The sequence below is a fragment of the Giraffa tippelskirchi genome, chromosome 4 (assembly GCF_054371585.1).
Source record: "Giraffa tippelskirchi isolate mGirTip1 chromosome 4, T2T-mGirTip1v1.2.pri, whole genome shotgun sequence".
Lineage (NCBI taxonomy): Eukaryota > Metazoa > Chordata > Mammalia > Artiodactyla > Giraffidae > Giraffa > Giraffa tippelskirchi.
In genome coordinates, this window is record NC_137278.1 from 207,990,001 (window position 1) to 208,002,379 (window position 12,379).

Genomic DNA, 12,379 nt, shown 5'->3' on the forward strand with positions numbered 1-12,379 from the left:
GTTGTAGGTTTTCCAGGGGACTCTCCTGACCACTCTCCCCTTTGCTCTCAGATGCAGAGTCTCAGACCGGCCCACACCTGCTGATGCTGGATCTCTGTTTCAGCCAGATCCTGGGGGTGTGCGTGCTGTGAGCTACAGTGGATACCAGCTGCTCGGGTTCCGAGCACACGGAAGGCCCGCACTTCCCAGTCCCCTTGGAGCTGGGTGGGATGCTGTGACCAGCTTTGGCCAGCCAGCTCTGAGCACAGGGGCCCTTTGGCGCTGGATCTGTTCATTGCCAGGCAGAGATCCTCCAGAGCTCTCCTTTTCTCTGCGTGGAGATTGGCAATATCCAGATGCAGCTGCTAGGCCGGTTCTCAGGGGGTTGCGGATGGGCAATGTGCATGAGAAGTAGACCCAAGCTGGTGTAAGCCCCTGAGACCGGGGACGTTTGTTACTGCAGCATAACCTGGCATGTTCCCAAACACTCTAGAGGAGGGTGGTCTGTGGGTGGGGAGAAGGCTGATACTGGGTGATGGCATTTTATATATTTACGTGTGTTGCATGCCCCTCGTGGGCAGAGCCAGGACCCAGGGTTCCAGTCCTGAATTAGTCATGACCTTGCTATGTCATATTGGGCCAAGTCACCCAACCTCAGATTCCTGATCTGTAGTGCGAGTCTTTCCAGATGTAATATCCTATGACTGGCGATGTTTTTTGCTCCACTGTGGACACACACAGAGCGGGGGCTGTGAGATGATGAGCCCCGAGGTACCCGGCATCCTTCATGAAGAAGCTCTGTGCAGTTCACAGGGTGTGCAGCCCAACAGGCACTTAATGGGTTTTGACCTGAAGGTGATAATGGGTGAGCGAACTGATGGTTTCAGCCCCAAGAACCCTTCTCCTCATTGACGAATGTGTTTGCAGAGAGCTGAGAATTGCTTTAACAGGGTGTAAAAAGCAATACGAATGTAAGGTATCATCAACTTCGTCACAAGAGAAATTTCTCACGCTGACATTACTGTTTTCACCATGGGAATTTATGTCGGCCTGTGTTGGGCAGGGGAGGAGTAACAGGGTAGCCTGAAATAGGAGGGTGCAGAGCCAGGCAAGGCTCTTTATTTGCAAGCCATGGAAGCAGATTCTGGCAGATTACACCGAGAAGGAGTTTGTTAAAGGATGTTGGAAACTCCTAGAGTTGTCAGGGGGCTTCCCATGCAGCACAGTGGTAAAGAACCCACCCGCCAATGCAGGAGACGCAAGAGACAAGGGTTCCGATCCCTGGGTCGGGAAGATCCCTGGGAGTAGGAAATGGCAACCCCTCCGGCATTCTTGCAGTGAAAATCCCATGGACAGGGGAGCCTGGCGGGCTGCAGTCCACGGGGTTGCAATGAGTCGAACTTGACTAAGCGACCGAGTGCACGCACGTAGTTGTCAGGAGGTGGGTCGGGAGTGCTTCAAACCATCGCATATGACAGACCTGGTGGGAAAGCTGCCACTACTGCAGCCACAGGGGTGCTCACACCCCATAGAGATACTTCCATTGCACAGGGAAGCTGCTAAGGCACAAGAAATGCTCCCATCACTCAGAGATGCTCCTACCACTCAGAGATGCTCCTACCACTCAGAGATGCTCCTACCACTCAGAGATGCTCCTACCACTCAGAGATGCTCCTACCACAGAAAGATGCTCCTACCACAGAGACGCTCCTACCACTGAGAGATGCTCCTACCACAGAGATGCTCCTACCACAGAGATGCTCCTACCACTCAGAGATGCTCCTACCACTCAGAGATGCTCCTACCACAGAAAGATGCTCCTACCACTCAGAGATGCTCCTACCACAGAAAGATGCTCCTACCACTCAGAGATGCTCCTACCACTCAGAGATGCTCCTACCAATCAGAGATGCTCCTTCCACACAGATGCTTCTACCACTCAGAGATGCTCCTGAGGCAGGAGATAGATGGGCCCTAGGCTGAACAGCTGGAGTTCGTCCCTTGTGGACAGATAATTCCAAGATGAAGAGGAGGAGCTGAGCCCTGCCCAGATGAGAGACCACATATCTCTCATTCTCGAGGTCATGGAGACATTCCCGACTATACATGCACAGAAAGGCTTCTTGGAGGTCAAAAGGGAGCGCTGTCTACCTACTCATAGGCTTCTTCGCTGGAATCTATCTTGGCTAAGAGATGTGTGTGCAGACATGGGAGGACACTGGGATAAACCAAATAAACGGAACCAAGCAAAGGAGATGATTTCAGCTACCACGAGGGCGCTGCTGTCTGAGCCCACCCGTGTGTCTATCCACACATACTCTTTTTTTTCCCCTTCTAATAAACACTTTACTTGTTTCACTATTTTCCATTTCTTTGTGGAAATTCATTTTCTGCAAAGCCATATGGGCAGGGTCTTGTCACTGGCCACTGGTCTAGTGGCTGGGATTCAGTGCTCTCGCTGCGGCCTGACTTCAGTCTCTGGCCAGAAACCAAAATCCTGCTTCAAGCAGCTGCAGGCTGAGGCCCCCCTGAAATCACTCCCACTGTATGGAAATGCTCTCACCACATAACAATGCTCCAGTTATCCTGGGCCAAACCCACAACTGTCACCAGCACCAACAGCCATCATGTCCCAGGTACTCAACCTTGTACCCACTGCAGGCCCCTCCCTCCCCGCCCCCTGCCCAGCTGAACATCTGAGGCTTCCCTTTCACATAAAACATTGCAGGGCCGCCTTCTCTCTTATGGTGTAGGTCACAGTGGTGGAGTCTAGTTAATATCAGGGTCCTGGTTGCAAAGGACTCTGGGTAAACTCCTAGGTCTGGCCACCCTGGGTGGAGAGACTGGTAACATGGGAAGTCCGCACACAGCAAAGGCATTTGAAAGGTGCAAGGTGTCAGAGGACACAACCAACCTTCCACCCTGATACCAAAAAGGCCTCAGGAATGGGACCGGCTCAGCTGTAAATCAAAACGGTTTCGAGAACTAGATCCGAACAATGGCAGCAGACATCAAGGGGCATGTACTCAGTGTACAGTCAATGCTAACAACCAAACGTGTTTGCTTAAAATTTGGACCAGGGCACATGATAGGAGGGTAGGCGGTCAGGAACCTTGCTTGGGTTCCTGGCTGGACTGCACAGCAGCAAATAAAGCCCCTCACCTCGCTGGTCTGTGCTCATAAAGGGGAATGTGGGAACACAAACTCCTAGATGCCTTTTGGCTCAACTTGGATATCATGCCCAAGCCCACACTTAGTGGGGAAATTTTGGTTTCATGGTTTTAATAGGATTCAAAGCAGACCACATCTTGGCTCAAGCAGCTGGCAGGGAGAGTTAATTTGGGGGAAAAACGAGAAGCCCAAGACCACGGACGAGGGGTCTTTCTTTCCTCCTTCCTTTCAAGCTCCCATCCCCCAGCACTTATTAATGTGGAATTTGCGGCTCAGGGGAAAAGCAACTCTCCGACTTCATAAACATTTGTACAGAGCAAATTTAATAAAGCTGGGAATAATAGTGTTCAGATGTAATTCCTTCATTTTGCATTATTATTCGTTCTTTTCTATTGCAAAGCATTTGAAATGCAAGGAGTCATTGTTACAGCTACAAAAGGGAATGACTAACTGTGGGTGACTGATTAGACGTGCTTGGGGAAAAAAACAGAAGAAAGAACCAAAAGGGGAGCTGGTGTGGGTCTCACAGTTTCTTTCTACTTCTTTTGCCTTTTATTACGAATGGCGGGATACACCTGCATTCTTTTCCCAGAATCATTCTGTATGATTGCTTTATTGTATATGTTTTAATATCACTAAGCTGTGGTTGTGGAATTTGTATGAGATTTTCACAAAACACAGAAGCGAGGAGGGCAGCATTCCCCCCGACACATCTTAATGCCATGAAATTACATTGCTAGTCATAGACCAGCTGGTGGTGGTGGGGGGTGTTTTCTCTTCTGTCCAAAGTGGCTTTTTGAACCAGAAAATTGTCCCTGTTTCATGAGGCTGATCTTACCTTGATAATAAAAGATGCTTATATTCCACAAAAGGAAAAGAGAAGGCAGCATAAACACTAGCTGAAACCCATCAAGCATGCAAGTCATGGGGCATCTCCTCCATTTTCTTGTCATGTTTTTAGAGGGGAGAAGAGTTTTGACCTAGAAATAGGCCCCCTTCCCGATCTATCCAGGGGCTCAGATGAGCACGTGACTTAGAGGTCAGGCAGCACCATGGACCCCTCTGTCTTCTCACCATCAAAGTCCTTTGGGAGCAGGGATACAAATAATAACATGCAAGTGCTTCCCTGGTGGCTCAGACGGCAAAGATTCCACCTGCAATGCAGGAGACCCAGGTTCAATCCCTGGGTCGGGAAGATCCCCTGGAGGAGGGCATGGCAACCCACTCCAGTAGTCTTGCCTGGAGAATCCCCACAGTACAGCCCGTGGGGTTGCAAAGAGTCAGATACGACCAAGCGACTAACATTTTCACTTTCACTTTTGGGGCTGTGTGAGGTGAACAAGTCCACATGCCAGGATGGTTACAGATTCTTTGCACAGAAAAAGGCAGCTGTTTGGGGGACAATAGAGAGAAACTGTTGTCAGTCATTCGTTCATATTGATTGAGAACAGTGACTACCATGTGCTGGACGCAGGACTGGACACTTGGAGATACTGCAGTCAGCAAACAGCCTCATAGTGCTGGCCTGCCTCGGAAAGGTAACAGCTAAAGTTTAGAGCCAAGTACTGGTTCCCACTAATATTAAACCATATTCAGTTATTTCAAGCTTACTGTTAGCACAACTGGCGCGAAGCTGTCTTTTGCTTTATATTTATTTCTATTTATTTGTCTGTGCTGGTTCTTAATTGCAGCATGTGGGATCTTCGTTGCCCCACGCAGGGTCTTTTAGCTGTGACATGCAAACTCTTAGTTGTGGCAGGTGGGATCTAGTTCCCTGATCAGGGATGGAACCTGGGCCCCCTGCATTGGGAGCTTCTTAGCCACAGGATGCCCAGGGAAGTCCCTAAGCTGTCTTGACCTTGGGGAGGATCAAGTTTTGGTCTGTCTAACCCCCTTCCTATCCCTGCAATGGTCTTGTCTCTTGGGCTCAGCCACCCAGGTCTTCCCTGGGTTTTGTTCTGCTAGTACTGTAAGGAGAGAAACTCTTTGCAATTTGGTTAAAAAGCCTAACGATGTTTTATCAGAGGATACTTTTGGTCATAAGAAATAGAAAGTCCAAACTAGTTTGAACAGTAAGAAAATCTCTTGGTGCCCAAGGAAGTGTGGGCCTCACCCAGGTTTGACCAGGGGCTCTACAGGGTCATGGAGAACCCAGTCCCCTGCCGTCTTTGCTTTATTCCAAGCCCAGATCTCTTTGTGGTCCCAGGATGGCTGCTTGCTATCCCAGGAGCACCATGCTGCTTCAGCTAGGGTGGGGGAGGGGAAAGGACAGAGCAGGATTTTTTTCTTCCCCAAACTTCCAGGCAAAGTCCAGCTCATCCCACCAACTGGAGTGTCCTGAACTGCTCGCTGTGCCCTGGTGAAGGCCCGCGTGATTGGACCCTGCACCAGTCTGTGGCAGAGGGTGATACCACAGTATGGCCTCTGCAGTCAGATCCCCCCGCCCCCTAGAAATGGGGAAGGTCAATACACTCCATCTTGGCGGCTGTACACTGGCCCTTGGGGACCACAGAGCCCCCTACATGCAACCCCAGAGCTGCCAGCAGCCACGCCACCTTCCGTGCATGGCAGCCTGAGGCTGTGCCCGCCCCTGCCCCTGAGAGGAGGAGGGGGAGGAGGGGGCAGGACAACATCGCAGGAAGGACCACCCCCACTCCCCCCACCCCCCGCCGCCCGGAGCTGCCGTGTTGATACAGAGGGAAGGGGGCAACGGCAGAACCAGGACATGGGTCAGGAGGCTGCGGCCCTGGGCCACGTGAGAGATGCTGGCAGCCTGGGCCACTTGGACCAGTGTGGGTGAACAGAAGTGGTGGCATTGTGACATGTCTTCAAGGAAGAGCTACTGGGGCTCATCCTAGGACCACACATGGAGGGTGAGGGAACAAGGGGAGCCAAGGCTGCGCCCTTGGTTTGAAAGGGGCCAGTGGAGAAGGAGGTGGACGCCCAGGAGAGGGGTCCAGGTGGACGTGTGGAGCTTGAGCTGCCTTCGAAGGCCTGCACGTGGAGACGTCAAGTGGGCGTCCAGAAGCAGGAGTCTGGATTCAGGAGAGTTAGTTGGTGATCATCCGGTATAGGCTGTTTTGAAAACAGGAAGCTGGGGAGTGGGTAGAGATGAAAAGAAATGCCGACTCAGCCCTGAGGCGGCGGCGCTGACCTTCAGAAACCAGGGAGACTGGGGGGAGGCGGTGGAGACAGAGCTGCAGCCAGAAAGGTGGGCGACAGACAGCCTGATAGAAAGATCCACCTTTAGAATGCCGCTCCTGAACTGCTCTCTGGATGAGAGTCGAAAGCGTTAGTTGCTCAGTCGTGTCCGATTCTTTGTGACCCCATGGACTGGAGCCTACCAGACTCCTCTAGCCACAGAATTCTCAAGACAAGAATACTAGAGTGAGTTGCATGCCCTTCAACAGGGATCCTTCCCACCCAGGGATCGGAACTAGGGTCTCTGGCATTGCAGGCAAATTCTTGACTGTCTGAGCCACCAGGGAAGCCCTCTGGACTTGAATGCAATCCTATTGGAAGACCAGTCATCCCCTTGCCTGGGGCCCCGGACTCTTCAATGGCACCTCCAGGGCTACCCGGAGCTTTCCTGAGTATATGACCCCCCACCTAAGGGGGTCAGTAGGGCTTCCCTGGTGGCTCAGGCAGTAAAGCGACTGCCTGCAATGCGGGAGACCTAGGTTCCATCACTGGGTCAGGAAGATCCCCTGAAGAAGGAAATGGCAACCCACTCCGGTACTCTTGCCTGGAAAATCCCATGGACGGAGGAGCCTGGTAAACTACAGTCCATGAGGTCGCAAAGAGTCGGACGCAACTTAGCGACTTCACTTTCACTTTAAGGGGGTAATGGCATCATCGACACAATGGACATGGGTTTGAGCAAACTGCGGGAATTGGTGATGGACAGGGCAGCATGGCGTGCTGCAGTCCACGGGGTCGCAAAGAGTCGGGCGCGACTGAGCGACCGAACAAGGGCAAAGGGCTGGGGCAGAGGCTCTGCCCATGCGCAGAAATGCAGCCCTGACTCGCGGTGACCCTGGGTCACTCCAGTCCTGAGCTCCAGGGAGACGGCGCCGGAGGGGCGGCGCGAGGGGCGCGGCCTCGCGGGAGCCACGTCCGGGGCGGGGCCAGGTGAGTCGCCGGGCCTCGCGGAGCCCAGGTGAGGTGCCCGTGGGGCTGCGTCAGGTAAGGTGGCGGGGTGTCCGCGGGAGGGAGCCCGCTTGGGCCCGGGCAGGCAGGCGGCACGGGCTCTGAGGCCCGGCCCATTGCTCCGGCGGGCACGCCGAGGCGGGGCGCGGTACCCGGGGTGGGGGCCGCGATCGCTCCAACCCGGCCGGACCCCGGCCCCTCGCCCACCCCTGCACACCCCACCTCCCGTTTTCCACGCGCGCGCGCGCATCCCTCGCTCCGGCCCTTCTCCCCTCCCGACCCCGCCTCTCTTCCCAGCCCCCTCCCTACACCCCCGTCCCCCGCCTCCCTCCCTGCTCCGTCGCTTCTCCCGCCTTTTCTTGTTTGGGTTTGTTCTGGTTGGGCCGTCTCAGCCCAAACTTTCGCCGACCTCCCCGTTTTTCCTCCCCTCATTCGGGGTCCCCGATCGCCTGCACAGCTCCCTCATCCCGAACTTGGGAGGCATCCACCTGCTTCACAGATGAGAAAACTCAGGCAGAGCTGGTGCTGAACCTATTCAGACTCAGGGGCTCCCTCTGGGGGTTACTGCCCGCTGGTCACATGGGATGGACCCCCCAAGACTTAATATGCCCCAAAGTTAAATCAGCCTCCCAAACTGCCAGTTTAGGAGAGAGCCCCGGGCTACCTTCCCTTTTCGCAAGCCCTGGCCCAGGGCCACTTGTCCCCAGCGCTGGCTTGGGGGTTCCCCAGGGCCTGGCCAGTTGTGTGGAGAGCTCCCGGGGAGAAGGCAGCAGGGTGGGCGGGGAGGAATTCCTGAGTCTCGGCCGGGCTGGGGACCTAGCTTTGACTGCCTGGAGCTCACAGACTTGAGGTTTTGTGACGGAGGGCTTGTGGATTCCAAAGAGTACCGCACTGCTTGTCCGTGAAATGCGGTGCTGACATTTGTCCTGGTGAGAACTCAAAATCTAACCACCAGATATCTTTTGGTCGGTCTCTGTCAGCGGCTTTAGGCTCTTGTTTGTGAGTTTCTGCTTTAACTCAGCGACTTTAAGCCATTTCTCAAGCCAGCGGCAGAGCAGGGGCTGATGGGTGAAGACGGACACAGTGCACAGGCCTGAACCCGTCTAGTCCTTGTGGACGGCCACTTCCCCAGTCCCTGCCCAAGGGGGATTCAGAGTCAAGCCTCTGTGTGGCATAGGGAAGCCAGGGGCTTGTGGAAGGTCTGGGAAGGCTTCCTGGAGGTGGTGACCGTTGAGTTGGGAAACGGGTGAAAGGTAGGCAGGAAAGAGTGCAGCACACTAAGGTCACACAGAAGCTGGGAGGCTGTGGTTGGCTAGGGATAAGCCATGTGTGAGGTGGGGGTAGACACACCTGTGCAGTACCTGACAGGTGGTCAGGTGCAGGTGGTAGGAATGCACTTGGATGATATCACTGAGTCACTGAAATGCAACCTCAGTGAGATGCTTGTTCATTTGTTGTATTCATTTGCTATTTAGATTCCACAAGTAAGTGAAAACAAAGTATTTGTCTTTTTGTTCTGATGTACTTCACAAAACAGAATGCCCTCCTGGTCCATCCGTATTGTTGCAAATGGCATTACTTCATCCTTTTTTATGGCTGAGTAGTATTCCATTGTGTATCTATGCCACATCATTAGCCACTCTATCAGTGAGCGCTGTAATGAGATGTTTTGAGGTCTGAAAACTTGACTAAACATCCCATGGATCTTGGCATCTCCCTGACAAGCCAGTGCCATGTGAGGCTGTCCTGGGCACACCATGGATGGTGGCTTTCAGAGAGGCTTTCATGGATGGGTACAGAGAGGACAGCGAGAGCTCTGCCACCCTGGAGGTGCCTGGTGGGCACACCCACCCCCTGATCTTCTCCTCTTTCACCGGTGGGGACACCGAGGCACGGAAGCAGCAGGATGGGGACAAGGAGCCCCTGGAGAAGTCAGGGACCTAGTTTTTGAGCAGGTCACTTTCCCTTTTGGAGACTCAGCCTTTTGACCTGTAAAGTGCCGCCCTTGACCGTCCTTCCCCCAGAAGGTCACACTCACCTTTGCTGAGCCTCTCAGGCCCTACCTGCATGCTTTTTCTTTTTTTGGCTGCCTCAGGTCACACAGGATCTCACTGAGGTGCACAGACTCTGCAGTTGTGGTGAGCAGACTTAGTTGCTTCACCACTTACAGGGTCTTAGGTTCTCAACCAGGGATCGAATCCACCTCCCCTGAACTACAAGGCGGATTCTTAACCCCTGGACCACCAGGAAGTCCCCTAACTGCACACTTAATTGCCTTATTCCTCACTCACACATGCCTCACGAGGCAGGGGCTGTTACTGTCTCCTTTTACAGATGAGGCAACTGAGGCAGGGAGGTTTAGGTGACTTTCTGAGGTCCCATGGCCAGCCAGAAAGTAGAGAGCTAGACCTACCATGCTGTGACAGCAGCGTCCACGCCCTCCCCAGCGGCAAGGGGGTGGGAAGGGAGAGGGAGGGGCACATCCCAGGGCCCTGAGGTCCGCCTCCTGGGGGAAGACATTCCAAGCCTTCCAGTGACTTCTCTTCGTCCTTGTGAGAGTAGCTTGGGCAAAAAAGAAATGCTTTCAGTTTCCTTTCAGGTACATGAACTTTTCCTTCAGTCCTTTGATTGAAACTGATGCTCACTGGAAGATGTGATGGGTGTATCCAGGGGTTTCCCCGGCTGCCCGGGGCACATCGGTGGATCCCTTTCTGGGCACTGTGGGCGGAGGTGCCCTCGGAGATGCCCCGGAGGAGGGCACCGCCTCAGCCGTCTTCCTGGAGGCTCCCAGGGCTGCTGGAAGCTGGATCAGGCCTCTGTCCAGTTTCCTGGGTCCCCACCAGGCAGGAGACCCGGCTGAGTCAGGTCCCCATTTTCTCCCCTCCCAGGCAGCAGGGTGTTCTGAGGCTCAGAGCAGCCGGAGTGTGCCCTGGTCAACCATTGCCGCTGGCACCTGCCTCCCTGAGCCCTCATCCCAGCTGTGTGACCGAGAGTTGCTAGCCAGGAGCTGGTCACCCCACGCCCTGGTTTCCCCATAAAAAGCTGACAGCTTGACCCCATGCTGTCAGCTACTCATGGGGTTCCTGGAGGAAGAAACAAATGTAATTTGTGCAAAGTGCCTAAAACAGGGCGTGGCGGCTTTACCGGTGTTTACCCCCTTAGGACTAGTGTCTCGCTCCCCCCACATCCAGGGAAGACTGTAGGGACCTGGTTGGGACCTGTTCCCCAGCCGTGCTTTCTGCGGTGACGCTGGTCAGAGCAGGGCGCAAGAAGTTGGATGGTTGGAGCCAGTGGCTGTTCCATGGAAGGAACAGGTTTGGCAGGTCAGGAGTTCAGAGCCTTCTGGGAACCTGCCCACTCCCTCCCCCTGCCTGCTTATAAAAGGAAAACAATCAAAGGAAGCCTCCTGGGGACTGGGTCAGGGCATTTATCACCCACAGCTAGCTCTGCTGGTGGTTGAAGTCAAAGGGCCAAAGGGCAGAGGATTTGAACCTGCAGGGCATGTGTGGGGCTTCCAGAAAGCACCTCTTCCTGGGGCCATGGCCCCTTGGGGTCAAGTTCTAGGGGCCTCTGAGGGCCCTGGCAGCTGTGAGGGGTTCTGCTCCCACCCTTGTCCCCAGAGCTCCCAGGTCTGTGCTGTTGTAACAGCTTGCATTGTAGGTGGGAGGGCTGATGGATTTACTTAAGAATTTGAGATGTTCTAAAGGCTTCCCTGATAGCTCAGTTCGTAAAGAATCTACCTGCAATGCAGAAGACCCCGCTTCGATTCCTCGGTCGGGAAGATCTGCTTGAGAAGGGATAGGCTACCCACTCCAGTATTCTTGGGCTTCCCTTGTGGCTCAGCTGGTAAAGAATCCCCCCGCAATGCCAGAGAAGGTCCCTGGAGAAGGGAAAGGCTATCCACTCCAGTATTCTGGCCTGGAGGATTCCACGGACTGGATAGTCTATGGGGTCGCAAAGAGTTGGACAAGACTGAGCGACTCTCACTTTCACTTTCATGGAATAGCAAGGAGAGATAAGAAAGCCTTCCTCAGTTATCAGTGCAAAGAAATAGAGGAAAACAATAGAATGGGAAAGACTAGAGATCTCTTCAGAAATTTCCAACGGAACATTTCACGCAAAGATGGGCACAATAAAGGACAGAAAAAATGTATGGACCTAACAGAAGCAGAAGATATTAAGAAGAGGTAAGAATACACAGAAGAACTATACAAAAAAGATCTTCATGACCCAGATAACCACGATGGTGTGATCACCCTAGAGCCAGACATCCTGGAATGTGAAGTCAAGTGGGCCTTAGGAAGCATCACTCTGAACAAACCTAGTTGGAGGTGATGGAATTCCAGTTGAGCTATTTCAAATCCTAAAAGATGATGCTGTGGAAGTCCTGCACTCAACATGCCAGTAAATTTGGAAAACTCAGCAGTGGCCACAGGACTGGAAAAAGTCAGTTTTCATTCCAATCCCAAAGAAAGGCAATGCCAAAGAATGTTCAAACTACCACACAATTGCACTCATCTCACACGCTAGCAAAGTAATGCTCAAAATTCCCCAAGCAAGGCTTCAACAGTACGTGAACCAAGAACTTCCTGATGTTCAAGCTGGATTTAGAAAAGGCAGAGGAACTAGAGATCAAATTGCCAACACCCGTTGGATCATTGAAAAAGGAAGAGAGTTCCAGAAAAACATCTACTTCTGCTTTATTGACTATGCCAAAGCCTTTGTGTGGATCACAACAAACTGTGAAAAATTCTTCAAGAGATGGGAATACCAGACCACCTTACCTGCCTCTTGAGAAATTTGTCAAGAAGCAACAGTTAGAACCAGACGTGGAATAACGAACTGGTTACAAATTGGGAAAGGAGTACGTCAAGACTGTATATTGTCACCCTGATTATTTAACTTATATGCAGAGTACATCATGCGAAATGCCGGGCTGGATGAAGCACAGGCTAGAATCAAGATTGCTGGGAGAAATATCAATAACCTCAGATATGCAGATGACACCACCCTTATGTCAGAAAGCAAAGAGGAACTGAAGAGCTTGTTAATGCAAGTGAGAGAGGAGAGGGGAAAAGCT

The 12,379-nt window shown here is 52.9% G+C and overlaps 1 protein-coding gene across 12 annotated transcripts in view; it reads left to right on the plus strand.

Moving 5' to 3' along the window:
• The first annotated feature begins 6,016 nt into the window (after nucleotides 1–6,016).
• The window catches only part of ARHGAP8 (Rho GTPase activating protein 8), a 51,146-nt gene continuing 44,783 nt past the window's right edge, over nucleotides 6,017–12,379 (plus strand). For 2 of the 12 annotated variants that reach the window (XM_081483971.1, XM_081483974.1), the window contains exon 1: nucleotides 7,263–7,335. The gene's annotated coding sequence lies outside the window, so the exon portion shown is untranslated. Of the gene's footprint in view, nucleotides 6,200–7,148; nucleotides 7,336–12,379 lie in introns of those variants that run through there. The other 10 variants (XM_081483966.1, XM_081483969.1, XM_081483972.1 and 7 more) reach the window with 10 other exon arrangements.